At 59.6% G+C, this 7,642-nt stretch overlaps 1 protein-coding gene across 2 annotated transcripts in view; it reads right to left on the reverse strand.

Moving 5' to 3' along the window:
- LOC119093981 (nephrin) overlaps positions 1-1,131 on the reverse strand; it is a gene marked incomplete at its 3' end in the record, with an annotated part of 35,254 nt that extends 34,123 nt beyond the window's left edge. For both annotated transcript variants that reach the window (XM_037217025.1, XM_037217024.1), the window contains 1 exon segment: positions 585-1,131.
- Between the last annotated feature and the right edge of the window lie 6,511 nt (positions 1,132-7,642).

Genomic DNA, 7,642 nt, shown 5'->3' on the forward strand with positions numbered 1-7,642 from the left:
CGCACGACGGCTTACACCTGGCTGCACGGAACGCCGGCCTTTGCAGTGCGCTTCAGGCCAGATAAGGCGCTGGACGACCGGTGTTTGACATTTGAGTACATTTCTTCGCGGCAGAGATCCTATACGCCGGTCTTAATGGGAGAAAAACTGTCCTTAAGAGAGCTGTGCAGATGTGTTCAACCCAGATACAGTGTCTGCTACATTGACGAAACCATTTCCTGTACGTTATTACAAGAATTAACTGATAAAATCGTTTGAAGGCAATTTCCTTGTTTCCGCAGTCCTGTCCCAGTTTTCCGGCTTTTCTGATTGGAATTCGGTTGGGTGGCACTCGTGCGCTTAAGACTGGAGAACATTTAAAGAAAAATTATTTGACCTTCGCCTCCCCCAAACGTCGGAACAATGGACATTTCCGGCCGAGCTGCACCCGTCGCAACAACCGCTGGTCGGCTGACACACAGCTTATCCCGAATCCCTGCCGGCGCGACCGACAGCTCGACGTCGGGCGATGCTGATGCAGGTGGGCAGCGGACCGGTCACGCCGTGCTGAGATCATTGGCGCCGTGCTGAGATCATTAGCTCACCTGCGGCAGAGGTCTGCTGCGGTCAGGGCGCCGATCCCCGCACTCGCCCCCAACACGCGATCACGGGGTGGTGTAGCTCGGCTTAGCTCAGCTCAGTTTAGCTCAGCTCAGCTCAGCGCAGCTCAGCTCGCTCAGTTCAGCCCAGCTTTGCTCCCGTGGCTCAGCGCAGTCCACGTAGCTCGGTGGCGCGGCTACCCGAGCCGCGGTGCTGCTGGTACTGGCTCGCAGCTGACTGCTGTCGTCAGCTCGCTCGTTCGTCTCACGCCAGCTCAGCGTCCTCGGAACAGTTCAGCTCCATTCGATACAGTTCAGCCCCAAGCGCAATGTCCCAGCTCCGCTCCAAACAGCTCGACCCCACTCGGCGCAGCGCAGCTCAGTTCAAAGCAGTTCAGGTCCACTAGCCAAAGTTCACTCGCATCACCGCCCAGCTCAGCCCCAGCACCAGCCAGACCAGTTCGGCCTCCGCCCAGCTCAGCCCGGCACGGACCGGCACACGGCAGACCAGGGGCTGCGTTGTCGGGTCGGCCGCCGCGCGCGCGCTCCCCCGCCGGCAGCCGGCGCAACACTGGCGCGGGGCGGGCGTCCGGCGGCGGCGGTGGCAGCGGCGGCGGCGGACCGGACGGTCCTGTCGGGAGGAGCCCAGACACACATCCGGAGCCGGGGCAGCGCGCACGGTCGCGCACCGCCCATTGCACCGCTTGGTACACGCGGACCTGGGAGACCAGAACACAATAAAGTTTCGACGTGTTTATTACCAAGGAAGAGCGATGCACCAATGAATTCTCAAGATCAGCCCTAGGATCGGTGATTCGGAAAATCATTACCTCGTGTCGTGCTTGAAGAAGGCCGCAATGGCCCGTCGTGGTAACGTATATTCATATTTTCTTGTAAAAATTGCATCGACCACGTGGGTCCAGCGGATCATACCGATCACGTGACTACGTGAACGACCATAAAGATATCGTATCGGCGTAGGCCCCGCAACGGCGTAAGCGCTGGTGCTTTGCACGAAGGTCTAATAAAAAATATCGCTGGTCTGCATTGCACAGGACAAACCTGGACTTCATGCACGTTACACTTCGGAAATTATCCGACATCTCTCCTTGGAGAAAGGACAACCAAACTGCCCCTGAACAAACGGCATGAAAGCAGATGGAGGGTCCGGACTGACGACATCTGGATCGCGTGCAGATGTCGGCAGTCCGATGTCGTCTTGCCGTGGTGAAACATGCCTCGCACTACCTCTGCCGTAGCCGGAGAGGTGCTGGCGGCCCCTCTCCGCCTCCCCCCGTGACCTAGCGTCTCGTGCGCTGGACATGTCCTGTTGCGCCTCCGCCGTAGTCGGAGAGGTGCTGGCGGCCCCTCCCCACCCCCACCCCTGATCCAGCGCCTCGTGCGCTGGACATGTCCTGTTGCGCCTCCGCCGTAGTCGGAGAGGTGCTGGCGGCCCCTCCCCACCTCCACCCTGATCCAGCGCCTCGTGCGCTGGACATGTCCTGTTGCGCCTCCGCCGTAGTCGGAGAGGTGCTGGCGGCCCCTCCCCACCCCCACCCCTGATCCAGCGCCTCGTGCGCTGGACATGTCCTGTTGCGCCTCCGCCGTAGTCGGAGAGGTGCTGGCGGCCCCTCCCCACCTCCACCCCTGATCCAGCGCCTCGTGCGCTGGACATGTCCTGTTGCGCCTCCGCCGTAGTCGGAGAGGTGCTGGCGGCCCCTCCCCACCCCCACCCCTGATCCAGCGCCTCGTGCGCTGGACATGTCCTGTTGCGCCTCCGCCGTAGTCGGAGAGGTGCTGGCGGCCCCTCCCCCCTCCACCCCTGATCCAGCGCCTCGTGCGCTGGACATGTCCTGTTGCGCCTCTGCCGTGGTCGGAGAGGTGCTGGGCGGCCCCTCCCCACCCTCCACCCCTGATCCAGCGCCTCGTGCGCTGGACATGTCCTGTTGCGCCTCTGCCGTAGACGGAGAGGTGCTGGCGGCCCCTCCCCACCTCCGCCCCTGATCCAGCGCTTCGTGCGCTGGACGATCGCGCTTGGCGGCAGCCGACCGGCGAGGTAATCATGGTAATGCGACGGGATCAAATCACGGCCTGGCCCAATATGGCCGGCGCAGACCGGGCCCGGCCCTCGACAGGAATGCGTAACACTGACGCCACCGACCGCCACCGGAGGCGCGCACAATTACAATTACAATTACAAATTAGCGTCGCGCGCGACCGTTCGTCAAATGCTTTCCGCATCCAATTCGGCGGGTGTAATAAAACTTTCCGCGCAAGCACGGATCGGACACCGGCGTGCTTTAAATCAGAGACAGCGAGTTAATTGCATTAGCATCGCAGCTTCATCACAACAATTTTTTGTCTGCATATCATAGGAGGCCTTGCGTTTTCGGTAGGGCAGAAGGTCCGGAGGCGCGGATTAGCACCGATTAGCACGTGCTTTGTGCAGGCGTAGAATTTCCCGCTTGGAATGGCCCACAGTTCATGTCATTCTGATTGCAAAAGGCTTAAGTATGTTATTAGTGTGTTGCCCTCGGGTAGTCCTATGCTGTCTACAGACGCGGCCATTTTGTCCGGCTTCCATCATGTTTCTGCAGCGACAGTGCAGGTCGATAAAACTTTTATGCCCTCGTGGTGATTGAACGAGAGTAAACAACAAAAGGGAACAGAGTCGTGTGCGGAGATAAGGTGGCTGGAGCGGACAGACTGTGAGAGTATTTGATGACATATCCTACCAGCAACACATCGCTCCAGCGGAAATATTACAGCCACAATCGCTGGCTAGATTACAGATATCTGACTACACATATGTGTGTGTGTGTGTCATTGCGGATTTACAATGCACCCAGCTGCTGAGGCTACGTGGCATCGCCCGCCTCTCACTCTGGCAGGAGCGGCGGGCACCGCGAGGAATCGAACCCCGTACCTCCAGTTTCCCAGACGTCCAGTGGTAAACGCGGACGCGTTAACCACTGCGCTGCCGGAACCCTCTCTGTCTACGCATAATATCTATGTATGGCTGCTGGTATTGAACGTCTGTTTTACAACTAAAATAACAAAGAGGACTCAATCGTCCACTGTTTATCTCGGACTGCTATCCCGGGCGCATGAAAGTACATGAACGGGCCTTTTGAGTTTTCCGTACATATTTGCAGACTTCTGAGCATGTGCTTGGCGGGATGCTTTCTCGTGTGTGACACGGAACAGGGAATTGACGTACTCCCTCAGAAACTGTCAAAATCCACTCACACACTCAAACACGGTACACTTGAAATTAGCGGACACGTCAGATGGCGGTCCTCAAGAGCCGCCCGACGCGGCAAATGCGCCGCTGAGGTCCCGTGCGGCGATGGCGGCGCGCGTGCCCCCGGCGCCGCTCGAGCAGCGCCCGCGGCGAGGGATTGCCTCACGTCCGCCAAGGTCGCGCACCATGCCAGGTTAAACAGTCAATCAGTTTGGGCCGGCGTGGAGCGCTGATGCCGGCTAAGGCTGGCTTCCCCTGCGCCGGTACGGTCCTATCGGCAATGCATACTGAACGACGCATTTGCATCCCCGCCAGCAGAAGACGTTTGTCTGGGAGGGGAGCGGGGGACTGAAAGGGGTCGGGAAGGGGAGCCGGGGCTGTGGCAGCGAAGAAGGGGTCCAGGATGGGTCCAGACGCCTACGGATCCGGACGTCCAACTGCGAAAGGTTCCGAATGGGCTCAGACGGATATAGTGCACGTACGAAGGTGTGAGTCAAATGGTCAATCGCAACACCTGCACTGGGTGAGTACCACGACATACGAGACCAGTGACAATGATGCTCGTGTCCAATCACACACGTGTCAAAATAGACACACTGAATAAAGCGGGGTCAGCGCAGCATCGTCGGTTCCTCTGAAACCCGCCAAGCCTCTTCGGTTACGGCGCGGCGAAAAGGTACAGCATTTGGAATGCACATGGATAGGAACGAATAACAAACGTTTGGAATGCGCCTGAAGCACCCGTATGCGGACTCCAAAGTTTAGAATGCAGCCGCACAAGAGCGGGCAAAAAGGTATTTTATTTCTCCTGTGCCTGAGGCATTCTCCACGTTCGCTCGAGCCACACGCAGTAACACTTGATGCGTCTGAACTAAATCTCCTCTGGGCTAGCGAGACAGCGAGCCCGTCACCAGCCCGCATCACATCGGCCTAGCGAGACGGCGGGCCCGTCACCAGCCCGCGTCACATCGGCTTAGCGAGACGGCGAGCCCGTCACCAGCCCGCGTCACATCGGCCCAGCGAGGCAACGAGCCCGTCACCAGCCCGCACCACATCGGCCCAGCGAGGCAACGAGCCCGTCACCAGCCCGCACCACATCGGCTCAGCGAGACAACGAGCCCGTCACCAGCCCGCGTCACATCGGCTCAGCGAGACAGCGAGCCCGTCACCAGCCCGCACCAAAATCGGCTTAGCGAGACGGCGAGCCCGTCACCAACCCGCGTCACATCGGCTCAGCGAGACGGCGAGCCCGTCACCAGCCCGCGTCACATCGGCTCAGCGAGGCAACGAGCCCGTCGCCAGCCCGCACCACATCGGCTCAGCGAGACAACGAGCCCGTCACCAGCCCGCACCACATCGGCCCAGCGAGACAACGAGCCCGTCACCAGCCCGCACCACATCGGCCCAGCGAGGCAACGAGCCCGTCACCAGCCCGCACCACATCGGCCCAGCGAGACAGCGAGTCCGTCACCAGCCCGCACCACATCGGCCTAGCGAGGCAGCGAGTCCGTCACCAGCCCGCGTCGCATCGGCCTGGTTTACGACGGGAGATCGCTGCGGTTCCAAACTGGCCCGGAGCGCAGGCTGGGCCGCCTTGCTCGCGGCCGTCGCAACCCGACACTGTGGACCTGATTACGTTCTGTTGTTGTGCGTCGTCTGCGGCGGAGGCGCCAGTGCAGCTGCAGACGCCGCCTGGCCGCCAGTTTTTGCGGCCAGCGGCTACCTGAGCATGCGGCAACCGTGCGTGAAAATAACGAGCGAGCCGTCCGTTGCATCACTCCTCAATCGCCTTCGGGGACCGCGCATGCGCGCGGAAGCACCCATCCGGAGGGCGCAAATAGACTGACACGCTGCTTTGTCCGTCTAAGTGAGGTCTTTGATTTTAGAATGATGATATGACTGGCGTCGGTTAATTCTTCAAACACATGCCTTGCGAATCTGTCGCGGATTCTTGTAATACCAGGGGCATGTAGATGCGTGGTTTGATGCTGGACCCTCACAATACCAACGCGGTGCCACACCGCGTTGCACATTGTGTTTTGGCGTCTTTGTGTCGGGTTGATCGAACAGCCTGCCGCATCGCATGCCGCACAATGCCTCTTGTGCGTTGGCCGCTCACTGTCGAATGATCTGCTCCATCCCTCTGCCGCGCGGCTGCGCACGTGCCTCTATGCCTCTGCACAGGGCGGCGTGGGTGCTCTGACAGCACGAGCCAGCAAGCTAGCGCAGCGCAGCGCTGGTATACTCGTCAAAATTTACGGACATTTATTTTTCTGTAGTGGCATAATATGGAATGCCACGGCGAAGCTCTTTACCACCCTTCCGTGGCCCAAAAAGGCCCAAACACATCACGCAGTCCTGGCTCGTGCGCAGCGTCGCTACAACCGCCCGACGTCGGCACCCGACTGACGAGAACCAACGGCCACCCTCCTGCGCCGTTCTCTCCGCCGGCCGGGACCGGCGCTGGCATCCTCCTGCCCTCTGTCCGGCTCCCCGCCGGCCCCACCATGGCCCGCGCCGCCCGACCGCCGGCTTATCCGCGTACGCAGGCGGCCCCGCCCGGCCGGCGTGATTTAGCGCCGATAAAACGGAGCACCGACCGATTGAGACGTGCGCGCGCCGCCTGGGTAACTGATTCCGATTGTTGGGCGGAACGGTGGACGGGCAGCGAGCCGGCGGGGAGCCGGCCAGGGGAGACTCTGCCCTGCCCAACGAGGCGGACTGGAGACAACGGAGACGGCGGCGGGCGCACGGGCCTCTGACGGCGGCGGGCCGACCAAGGCCTGGCAGTGGAGGCTTGGCGCCGGCTTTTCCAGGGCTGGCCGCCGGGCTGGGGCTGCTTACCTGGATCAAAGACAACGCCTTGGCTGTCTTTCATTGAAACGGACTTCGGGAAGATGGGCTCACTGACTAATGAATTGCTGCTCAATGACTGCTCTATTCCGCACATTCAACGCCACAAGGCTAAAAATCGGACGCCTAAATCTAATGAAGTCAATATGTTCAGCTGATTGTCTAACGTGAACGATACTAACTGTCAACTGTAACGCAGAGCAAACAAATTAAGGCCAGCTAAGCTCCTCCCCATCAGCTGGCCTCTCCCGCCTCATGTCACCAGTCTCGGTCAGTGGGCCGCCCGGGATCCAGCTTCCTAGATTAGACTCGTAAAACGAAGTCGGCGAAAACGAATAGCATGCATGCTTCTTTTTGACGACGCCTGGTGTCCCGCATGTCACAGGACATTTTATTAGCCCTCACGCGCTGTTTTACGCGCTGAGTGAAGCGCTCCTATGTGGTGTCCTTCGTCGAATACTCGTCTGTTGCGCAATTCACTGAAGCAATCTCGAGAGAAGCCGGTTAGTTTTGTAACACGAGCGGACGGCAGTATTTGCGTTGGCGGTAGACAAAGTCGGAGGAGAATGCATGCTATTGCCCTCACGAGGTCGCGTTATACGGTTTCGAACAAGCATAGCGGAGTGTTCGGGTTTATGTGTCCGGAAAGGACAAGAGGCGCGTTCTCCAGCGTCCTCACAGCAGCGAACCGGTGCGTGCTGCCGACGAGTGAGGTCTCGGCCGGCCCACGCAACCGCAGTCGCTGCTGTGGTGATCGGATGCCAGTGCAGGTCGCGCTCATTTATCTCCGAGCATCTCTCGACCGGCTGGCAGCGCAGTATTGAGCTAAAGATTAAACGAGCAACTGGCTTTTGGAACTAGCGCTGCAGCGCCCATGTCCTTGCATGTGCTTACATTGTCCAGACGTATTAAGTCGAAAGTTAAGTGTTGAACTGGTATTGACCGGGGCTGTCGGCCTATAAACATT

Source organism: Pollicipes pollicipes, unplaced genomic scaffold, assembly GCF_011947565.3.
Source record: "Pollicipes pollicipes isolate AB1234 unplaced genomic scaffold, Ppol_2.1 Scaffold_4002;HRSCAF=4701_pilon_pilon_pilon, whole genome shotgun sequence".
NCBI classification, from domain to species: Eukaryota; Metazoa; Arthropoda; class Thecostraca; order Pollicipedomorpha; family Pollicipedidae; genus Pollicipes; species Pollicipes pollicipes.